Here is a 9996-nt window from a genome sequence, read left to right as displayed (position 1 = left end):
TTCAAGATAAGGCTATTTTTTCATTTAAAACGTATATCCTTTTCCTTTTTGCTATTTTTCCTTTTTACATTATAATCCTACGCCTGATAAACATGGCAATATTGAGTTATGAATGTATATACAGTATAGAAAAAGTAGTATAAACGTTGTAACTGAGTGGTTCTGATTGCACTTACACCTCTTTATGATTCTTGATTTGGTTCTCCTTAGTGCATGGCAATGAAACATGAAAACATATTGTATTACTGGGTAAGTGTGTAAGGCTGAAAATACTATGAAAAGGATTAAACAAGAGTTTCTAAAGGTGTAAAGTTGAAATGTGTATTTAAACCTGAATGTGTTGTGAGAAAGTGTAAATTCAGCGTCTGGTTAGCTGCAGCTTGTAGATGAATGAGAACTGGCGATCTATTGTTTGGGTGGGTAGTGAGCAATGAAATTGTTATAAATCTGATTAGATCTTCACTTGTAAGATGGGGAAATAGTGAACGGGTTGGCGTGGTTGTTGGGTCAATAATACGAATAGGGGATATTAATTCAGGATAGTTTGAGAGAGATGCCGGACGGCCTCCACATCGGCGAGAATAAACTGCATGGTTGCCACCGCAGGTGTTACATAGGGGGGGGGGGAGGAGGAGGTTGAAGGGGGGGGGGGCACTTGTTGGTGAAGTGATTTTGGATGCAATGACCGCAGATGGGATGATTTGTTTTGCACTGGAAATATTTTTTCACATCTGAGAGACTGCGAAGGTGGAGCGCGGGACGGTTTGACTTTGTAATGATGACGATGGATTGAGATACCACTGGCAAGTAGTCTGTCCACGTCGACTGGTGTTGGCAGGAGGATCCGCACCATGAATGTTGGCCCCGCTGCATTCCTGATGCGGAAGGCTCTCTGAGTTGGTATTCCCTCTGCGTTGAGCTCGGTTGACAATCGTTTCTTCTGTGAGTGAGGAATCTACACCACGGATGACGCAGCTTAGCTGATTATAACGGGGTGGGAGAGGTGGGGGCTGAATGGGTGGTGATGGAAGGGATTGAAGAGAGAAGTTTGACGTGAAGGGGTTGTTCCGATTTGGGTGGCGAGTTGATGAGCTGCAGTGTCTCCGTTGATTTGGATGATGGCGTCAAATTGAAATGTCTGCACACGGTAGCTGAGGCCATACGATTATTATTATTGGATGATTATTCCTTTTGATGTCTGCCGGATAACAGCGATGACCTCTCGGCGCAGATTGTAGTGGAGAAGCGTCGAGAAAATGGCTTGGGGAGACTGAAGTTCTGGGGAAGGATTGGGGAGGAGAAATGCACGAGTTATAGAAAACGGAGGGGGGTGATGGGCCGTCTAGTGCCGGAAATGGATGAATATTCAAGCCGGGAGCTGGTGGTGGTAGTGGTGGCGGTAGTAGTAGAAGACGGCGGAGAGTGCTGTATGCTGGTATCCATGGGAGGAGGCGTTTCGTCTGGTGTGGCCAACTGCTGTGCTGGCGCTGAATCTGCTGCCAGGCGACGTGGTGTTCGTTCTTCTCCAAGCGCCGGTCAAGGGACCGTCCTCGTGGATGGTGCTCATGAGGTGTAGGGATGATGAGCTGATGTCACTGCTAGAAAGCGGTCTTCGTAATTCGGAACTACGTGGCTGGATATCAGTGTTGTGTTGAAAGGAACGGCAGCGGTGTCTGCGGCGAATTGTCAGAAGGTGGCGATGGAGGTAGTGGTGGTGCTGGTAGTAGTAGTAGTAGTAGTAGTAGTAGTAGTAGTAGTAGTGGCAGGAAAACATGGCGTGTATGGGAACATGGTTGTTGACTGAAGACCCCAGAGAGATGCAAAGAATGCTCAAAAATATGGACCGACGCTGGAATACTTGCTGATCCACGTGGAATGTGATGAAGCCGATGAGCTCGTCCCGAGGTGGGACCTCACTGATTTGCTTTCGTCCACCCGGCGGTCCCACAATTTTCAAGAGGCAATAAACCTCCGTGGCTGCTTGAAGTGTTGCAGTCAGTCGGACGACGAAGGATACCGAATTAACACTTTATAACACCATTTTTTTAAGGAGAACTCTTTGCTGTAAAACAGGCAGTGAGATGATGCTTACAAAACAACTATAGTGCTCAAATATTCAGTGATTGCGAATCTCCCATCAAGCCGGAAGAGACACATATAACCTACACACATTGGCTTGAAACATTAAGAATTTCATCTTATCTAGCTACTTACAGATCTGTTTTAGTTGGGTAGAAGGTCATGCTGGAACTGTTGGAAATGAGAGGGCGGACAAGTTAGCAAAATCCTCGCCTCGATGGGATACACATGCCAGCTTCTCCACGTGTTCCGTATCTCATATGAAGAAGATAAGAAGTGAAATGGAAGAGAGCTGAAACTCAGTATGGATAAATAGCACGAAGGGACATGTCACGCGGGAGTTGTTTTTTTCCAACCGTTCATCAACGTTTAACTTCAAATTCTTCGATACCACTTTTATATTTACACGGTTTATTACTGGACTGTTGTTTAAAAAAATATGAAAACTAAAGTAAGTCAGTCCGGCCATTCTATCTGGTCAATTTTTTTCATTTTTTAAACTGAAAGGTATTCACGCACAGATTTGTCATCAGGTACTAGAAATCACTTAACTTACGCCTTCCTCAAATTATTTGATTTTTTCAATTTTTTGTCTCTTTGAAGCAATTATATCTTTGGTTCTAATTGAGGTACGGAGTTCATTTTGGCCTAAGAACACTCAGTGGACCAATCTCTTTCATTTCAGCTCTTAACTATTCAAATTGATTGATTCTGAGGAAAGTTATGAGTGCACATTCAATTTGACATCTCATTTCTTCAGCATTTTTTCTCATTGAAGCAATCATATCTTTCGTTCTAATTGAGGTACGCAGTGCGTTTTGGCATAAAAACATTCAGCGGATCAAGCTCTTTCTTTTGAGGTAATAACTACTTAAATTGCTAGATTATGAGAAAAGTTATGAGTACATTTGTCTCCATGACGAAGATCTTTGAAGGACGTTTTAACAGTTCGGCGCGTAGTGTTGTTCCAAGGAACATTTAATTCAATTTCTTTGTGTGATGCATTTTCAAGTGTTTTGTTGACATAATATTACATTCTACTACCACAGCAGATCATGTGCTTTATTTCATTAATTCGAAACTCTGCAAATACATCCGTGAGGATAGTAACGAACAACACCATACCGGTACTTTGTACATTGCGGGCGGAGCCAGCGGGAAACTGCTAGTTTAAAAGTTATTTTTAACTGTTTAAAATACAATCACCAGTGCCAATCAGAACAAACAATAGCTCATATAATTTTCTATTGTTCAGTACATGCTATCAAAAACAATTTATTAGGACACCTAAGTTGCTGCAATGTAAATTTTTTCCCGCCAGTTTCTAATATATTTCTGAATTTTGTTATCTGTTTCTTAGATAAGGTTTTTAACTCATTGCAATATTCTTGCGGTATTTTGTTCTACTAGGTAGTGCATTAATAACATTTAATATTGTATTCTTATAAACTATAGCTCTAACATACTTTTACGTAAAATAGGGCTACCTACCTTAGAGAAATAATAATATGACTGTCGAAGATTAAAGCGGCGAGGAAATTGAATCTGCAAACGTTAATGTTCTCCCTTTCTCCACCCCCACGAAACGAAGCCCTCGGAGCAGTAAATCTGCTTCGAAAATGCATTACAGTTACTCCTAGCGCAGTATCAAGGGATGACGCAGGAAAATAAGTTATAATTCATAATAGCAATACGCATTCACGACAAACCTACAGTCAGACTTTTTTTAGTAATAAATTCAATCGTATTTGCATTTTCACTCTAAGTATTTAATAATAAAATACATTTCATATGAAGTGCTGTCAAAATTGCTTTTTCCCATCTAATTAAACATTTCCCTTCTATTGCGTTGTCCCGCTTATAACGCGTTTAGGCCACAGTCCCTTGAGGATCGTATTAACGTGTTTTTTAAAAAATTGGTTTTATGTCGCACCGGCACAGATAGGTCTTATGTCGACGATGGGATACGAATGGGCTAGCAGTCAGAAGGAAGCGGCCGTGGCTTTATTTAAGGTCTTCTTTCAGTAAATCTCTCCTTAGACAGGTATCAGCTGGATGTCCTCCATTTCTGTCTGGCCTGAGCATCTTCCTTCATTTGCTTGTAACTTCTTCCTCTCTTCACATCTGTCAGCATTCCAAACTTTCTTCTTCCTTCCCCTCTTTTTCCTTCAACTTTTCCCTCCATGATTCTCTGTGGTAGACCATTTCTTCGTAATATGTGACCAATCCAAGATGTTTTCCTCTGATGTATCATCATCATGAAGTTCCTCTTTTCTCCTACCCTGTTCAGCACCTCCTCATTTCTCACTCTATAGATCCATTTCACTTTCTCCATTCTTCTCCATAACCACATTTCAAAACTTTCTAAATATTTTTTTGTTCTTTCTGTTTGACTGTCCGCGTTTCAGAACCATAAGACACCACATTCCACACACAACATTTCGCAAACCTATTCCTAAGTTTAATTGGTATGCTTTTATCTGTCAGCAAAGCTTTCTCTCTTCCGAAAGCCCCCTTTCCCATGGATATTCTGCGCCTCACTTCCTCTCTACAACTTCCGCTGGAAGTTATCAAGCTTCCCAAATTCTGGAATGATTGAACCTGCTCTAATACTATACCATCTATTGATATATTAATAGGGATGTACTGAAACACTACCGATAGATGTCTCACGAGTAGTACCCGGTATGCGCTTGTCGATCGTCATTTGTCTGTATGTGTTTTTAATGGAAGTTACCTAGTTAAATGATGAAGTTAAAGATTTAATATATCGTTACGACAACAAAGACAACAAGAAAATTGTGACGCCTAGCTATTGTTGTGTCCCAATGTCCCAAAATCAAGGTCCACCGTATCCATACCATCAATTTCCTACGCAGGATCCTTTTCCTAAAAAGTGGTTACATGCGATTCGTAGGCAGGACCTACGAAATAAAAATGTGACTCCTAATATCAAGGTCTGCTCGAAACAGTTTACAGTTGAAGATTATGTCATTACTGAAACTGGTAAGTAAGGTAATTAGTACTAATTAAGAAATAATTTTATAATAAGGTAGTGACATTCTGATAAGTTAATATGACCTATTTCAGTAATTTTAAGTGAAAGACGAAGACTTAAGGAGAACTCTGTACCTTCGATATTTTCATGGTGTGGCACCGGTACTTTGGAAATCACTCCGAGAGCAAGAAGACATAGAAGTAGGAAAACAGTCATAACAACGTGTGCGGTACAGTACCCTGAATCACAGTGACCTATAATTTGACACTGGAGCACCATCAATTTCAGACTTCTTGAAACGAAATAATTCATGAATTCGAAATCTGAAATCTTTATATTTGTCTTATAGTACGAAACAAGATCCTGAAACTCGTGCGCTGCGGGGGAAATGAAGTTCAGTCGTGGATGTAGCCCTAAGCACTGCTGTCACACCAATGTCGTGGCTTATGTACGACTCTAGCCTGCAAAGAAAAGAAAAATACCGTATTAGGAATGTTTTCAAAATGCGATTTGTACTTAAAGAATTCAATATTAACAAAAACGCTAAAAGAAGGAGTTGCTGCATTTAATCCTTATCTTTCAATCAACTCTTGCTTTTTTCCGGATATTTTCCCGCCCGTTTTCTTCAATTCTGCTTCCAAATCTGCAATCGTCATTGCACATTTACCATTGCCCGTCTTGTTAAAAACGTTAGCAGAATATGGTAACTCCATTTTCACGCATTTAAAGTAAAAGTTTATTTCAATGATCAAAAATGTAGGAATACTCCATATAGGTCTCATGTAAAACAATCGAGCAGGGGAAAGCGCATACCGGGTATTAACATTACGCTGCCTAGCGGACAAGTTTTGCATGATACATCCCTATTGTGTCGCCTCCTTTTCCTATTTTCATCACTTTGGTCTTGCCAATGTTCAGTTTCATTCCAAATTCTTTATCTACATTTACACTATTCTCCATCATTACCTGGAGCTCTTCTTTCGTTTCTGTTAGCACAGACGTGTCATCAGCATATTTTATGGTTTTTATTCTTTCTCCCCCCATTACAAGTCCTTTTTATTTTTTCAAGGCCTTATTGATTAGCTTTTCAGCATATACAGTATATTGAAAAGTGTCGGTGACATACAACAACCCTGTCTCACACCTCTTTCAATACTTATCTCTTCAGTTTGATCGTCTTCTACTTGGCCTACAACTTTCTGGCCCATACAATTGCTTAATCAACCTTCTACCTTTCAAATCTATACCAGTATCGTTCAGAATCTTCATCAGCATACATCAGTCAATTCTGTCAAATGCCTTTTACCAGTCGACAAACAAACATATATTTACTTCCAAAAATCTTTCTGCTATCCTCTGCAGACAGCTCCATGGCTAAGTGGTTAGCGTTCTGTCCTTTGGACACACTGGTCCCGGGTTCGATTCCCGGCATGGTCGGGAATTTTAACCATCATTGGTTAATTTCCGTGGCACGGGGGCTGGGCGTATGTGTCGTCGTCATCATCATTTCATCCTCATCACGACGCGCAGGTTGCCTACGGGTGTCAAACCAAAAAGACCTGCACCTGGCGAACATGTACTCGGGCACGCCCGGCACTAAAAGCCATACGTCATTTCATTTATCAAAGGGAATTTATATGGAAACTTTAATATTTCAGTAAAGTTCTTCCTCTTAAACTGTTTACCCTCCAGGGTTGGCTTTTCTCTCGGACTCAGCGAGGGATCCCACCTCTGCCGCCTGAAGGGCAGTTTCTTGGAACTTCAGACTCTGGGTCGGGGGATACAACTGGGGAGGATGACCAGTACCTCGCCCAGGCTATGCTGTACAGGGATCTTGTGGGGGGATGGGAAGATTGGAAGGGATAGGCAAAGAGGAGGGAAGAAAGCGGCCGTGGCCTTAATTCAGGTACCATCCCAGCATTTGCCTGGAGGAGAAGTGAGGAAACCACGGAAAACCATTCCAGGATGGCTGAGGTGGGAATTGAACCCACCTTTACTCATTTGACCTCCCAAGGCTTGAGTGGACCCCGTTCCAGCCCTCGTACCACTTTTCAAATTTCGTGGCAGAGCCGAGAATCGAACCCGGGCCTCCGGGGGTGGCAGCTAATCACACTAAACAGTACACCACAGAGGCGGACTTTCAGTAAATTTGTTAAAAGATAGTAATAAAATAAAATTCAGGAAACTCATATTTTCGGCCCCAGCGCGGCATCAGTTGTATACCGCATCTTTCCTGGTCTTTACTCGGAATCGTTAACATTTTGAGATGTCATCTTTAGATTACAAGAGAAAACCATTTACAGAATTACCTCGAACCTTTGCGTGCTAAAAGACACATTTTAGCACGAATTTAATAGGCGTCACCCAAGCGCCTGCGTCCTCCTAGCTCCAGTACTTACTGGTTTTCATGTTAGTTGAACGTCACTCCTGCTGGCACCTGTCAAAGTAAGTAGACCGAACTGTCATTGTTTGTTTATTAGCTAGAGACCAGAGTTGACCATCACTGCGCGAGATATATGGACGAGCGATAATGTTGGATAACGACAGGAAGAAACAACATCCGTATGATAAGAACTATATTATTATTATCATTATCATTATTATTATTATTATTATTATTATTATTATATTCGTTTATGGCCATTTGAGACCACGTTAAGCAACAATCACACACTACCGGAAGCCTTCTTTGAAGCCCACAGTCTTTAAATTCTTTCTTTGACAGTCTGTCTTCATTCCTCTGTCCATTCCCTATTCAGTTTCTGTTCGTCATGGAAGACTCTGAAGCTGTCGATCACTGATCTGTACTTTGTTCCGTTCAGGATGTCTTCCCGATTTAATCCAGACTGCTCAAAGACCCTTTCTTACCTCCCTGAATCGTTTGTCGGAAACTTTAGGTCTAAGTTGCTGTCAAGCGTTTTAAAAATCTGCTTTGTCAGCCTCTCCTCATCCATTCTAAATAGATGTCCATAAAATATGAGTCTTATTTTCTTCATTGACTTCATTATTATTATTATTATTATTATTATTATTATTATTATTATTATTATATACAATTCGCTGGGGCCATCAAGGACCACGTTAAGTCTTGTTGCATTTGACACTGAACTTGGCCTTCTTTAGAGCCCAAATTTCCCTCATTCTTTGTGAGTGGGCCTGCTTACGCTCCTCTGTCCAAGGGGCACCGTGTCTTCTCTTCGGTTGCTCGTCTCGGTTTAGCCCGTTCGTCAATATTTTCTTGCGGAAGCGATCTCTGTTAAGGGCGTCTTCAGCTAAGATGTGTAGCATTAGCAGGTCTTCTTTGGTATTTCTAAACCAGGAAATAGTGGCTTTGGGGTTTGAATAAAAAAGTGAAAGATCTCTTTAGTTAAATTTCTTCCGTCCATTCTTTTCAGATGACCGTAAAATCGTGCCCGTCTTTTTCGGATTGTGTCGGTAATGTTCTCTATTTTGCTGTAGACTTCCTCGATGGATCTCTTTTGATGGATTCCATTTCTGTACTTTGATCCCAAGATTCCTCTCACAATTTTGCGTTATTTTTTCTCCAGTTCTTTAAGGAGCCCTTTGTTGGCATTTAGAGACAGGGTTTCGGCTGCATATAGAACTACCTACTTCAGAACTATTTCGTAGAGACTATTATTATTATTATTATTATTATTATTATTATTATTATTTATTCGCTGGGGCCATCGAGGACCACGTTAAGTCTTGTTGCACTACTACTACTACTACTACTACTAAACGTTTTCATTCCTCCCCTGAAGGGGGAGGCGGGCCTCTTAGACGGTGACGCCGTTTCTCAGGCCGGGAGATTTGTTACGGTGAAGGAGAAGTGCGGAGAAGGGGAGGGGGTTGGCGGCCGTGGCATATACTACGAACTGTCCCGGCATTCGCCTTAGTGCAGGAGAATGGAAAACCACGGAAAACCATTCTCAGGACAGCCGACGGGTGGGGCCAGGCGTGAAATCCGGCACTATGCCCCAGGCCCGTCTCCCGAATGCAGAGACGTAGAGCCACGGTAGAGCCGTGGCCTCTTAAGGGAGGACACCCAAGGGCTGAAACCCACTCTGCATCCACCGACGTCTTGTTGCATTGCTTTACTTTCTTTTGAGTCTAGAATTCCTCATCCTTTCTGCGTGTGGCTGCTTGCGTTCCTCTGTCCAAGGGAAACTGTGTATTCTTTTCGGTTGTTCGTCTCGGTTTAGCCCGTTCGTCACTATTTTTTTTTCTTTCAGAAAAGACCTCTGTCAAAAGGCGTCATCCGATTTGATCGGTAGCAACTGAAGGTTTTCTTTGGTGTTTCTAAAAGGCATCGTGGTGTTAGGTTTTGAATCAAACAAGTGAAAGCTCTGTTTGGTCAAACTGTTTCCGTCCATTCGTTTGAACCGTAAAATCATGCATGCCTGTCTTTTATGGATCGTGTCTGTAATATTCTCTATTTTGTTATAGACTTCCTTATTGGATCTTCTTTGGTGGATGCCATTCTTGTAGTTGGATCCCATGATTCCCCTAACTATTCCGCGCTCCTATTTCTCCAGTTCTTCGAGGAGTCCTTTATTAGCATTTAGGGATAGAGTTACGGTTGGATACATAACTACTGGATTCAAAACCGTTTCTTAGTGACGTATCTTAATGTTTTGGTAAAGGCATTTTTGTTGTAGGCCTACATCGTGGGTGACGTTTGGTAGGCTCAGTGTTGCCAGGTCTACAAATAAAAAAACGGTAGATTGTACGCAAAAACTTCGGGAGTTTTAATGGAAATTTCTGTAGTTTCTCGAGCGCTGAAATGTTATAATTAAACGAAATTAAAGAATGCAATAGTCATTTGAAGTTATTGTGAGAAAAATATACAATTTCACTCACCCGTACTATCTGGCCACGCTTTTCTTCTTCTTCTTATTCTTCTTCTTCTTCTTCTT

The sequence above is a fragment of the Anabrus simplex genome, chromosome 10, assembly GCF_040414725.1.
Source record: "Anabrus simplex isolate iqAnaSimp1 chromosome 10, ASM4041472v1, whole genome shotgun sequence".
Taxonomy (NCBI): domain Eukaryota; kingdom Metazoa; phylum Arthropoda; class Insecta; order Orthoptera; family Tettigoniidae; genus Anabrus; species Anabrus simplex.
Note: the sequence above shows the minus strand (reverse complement) of the source record.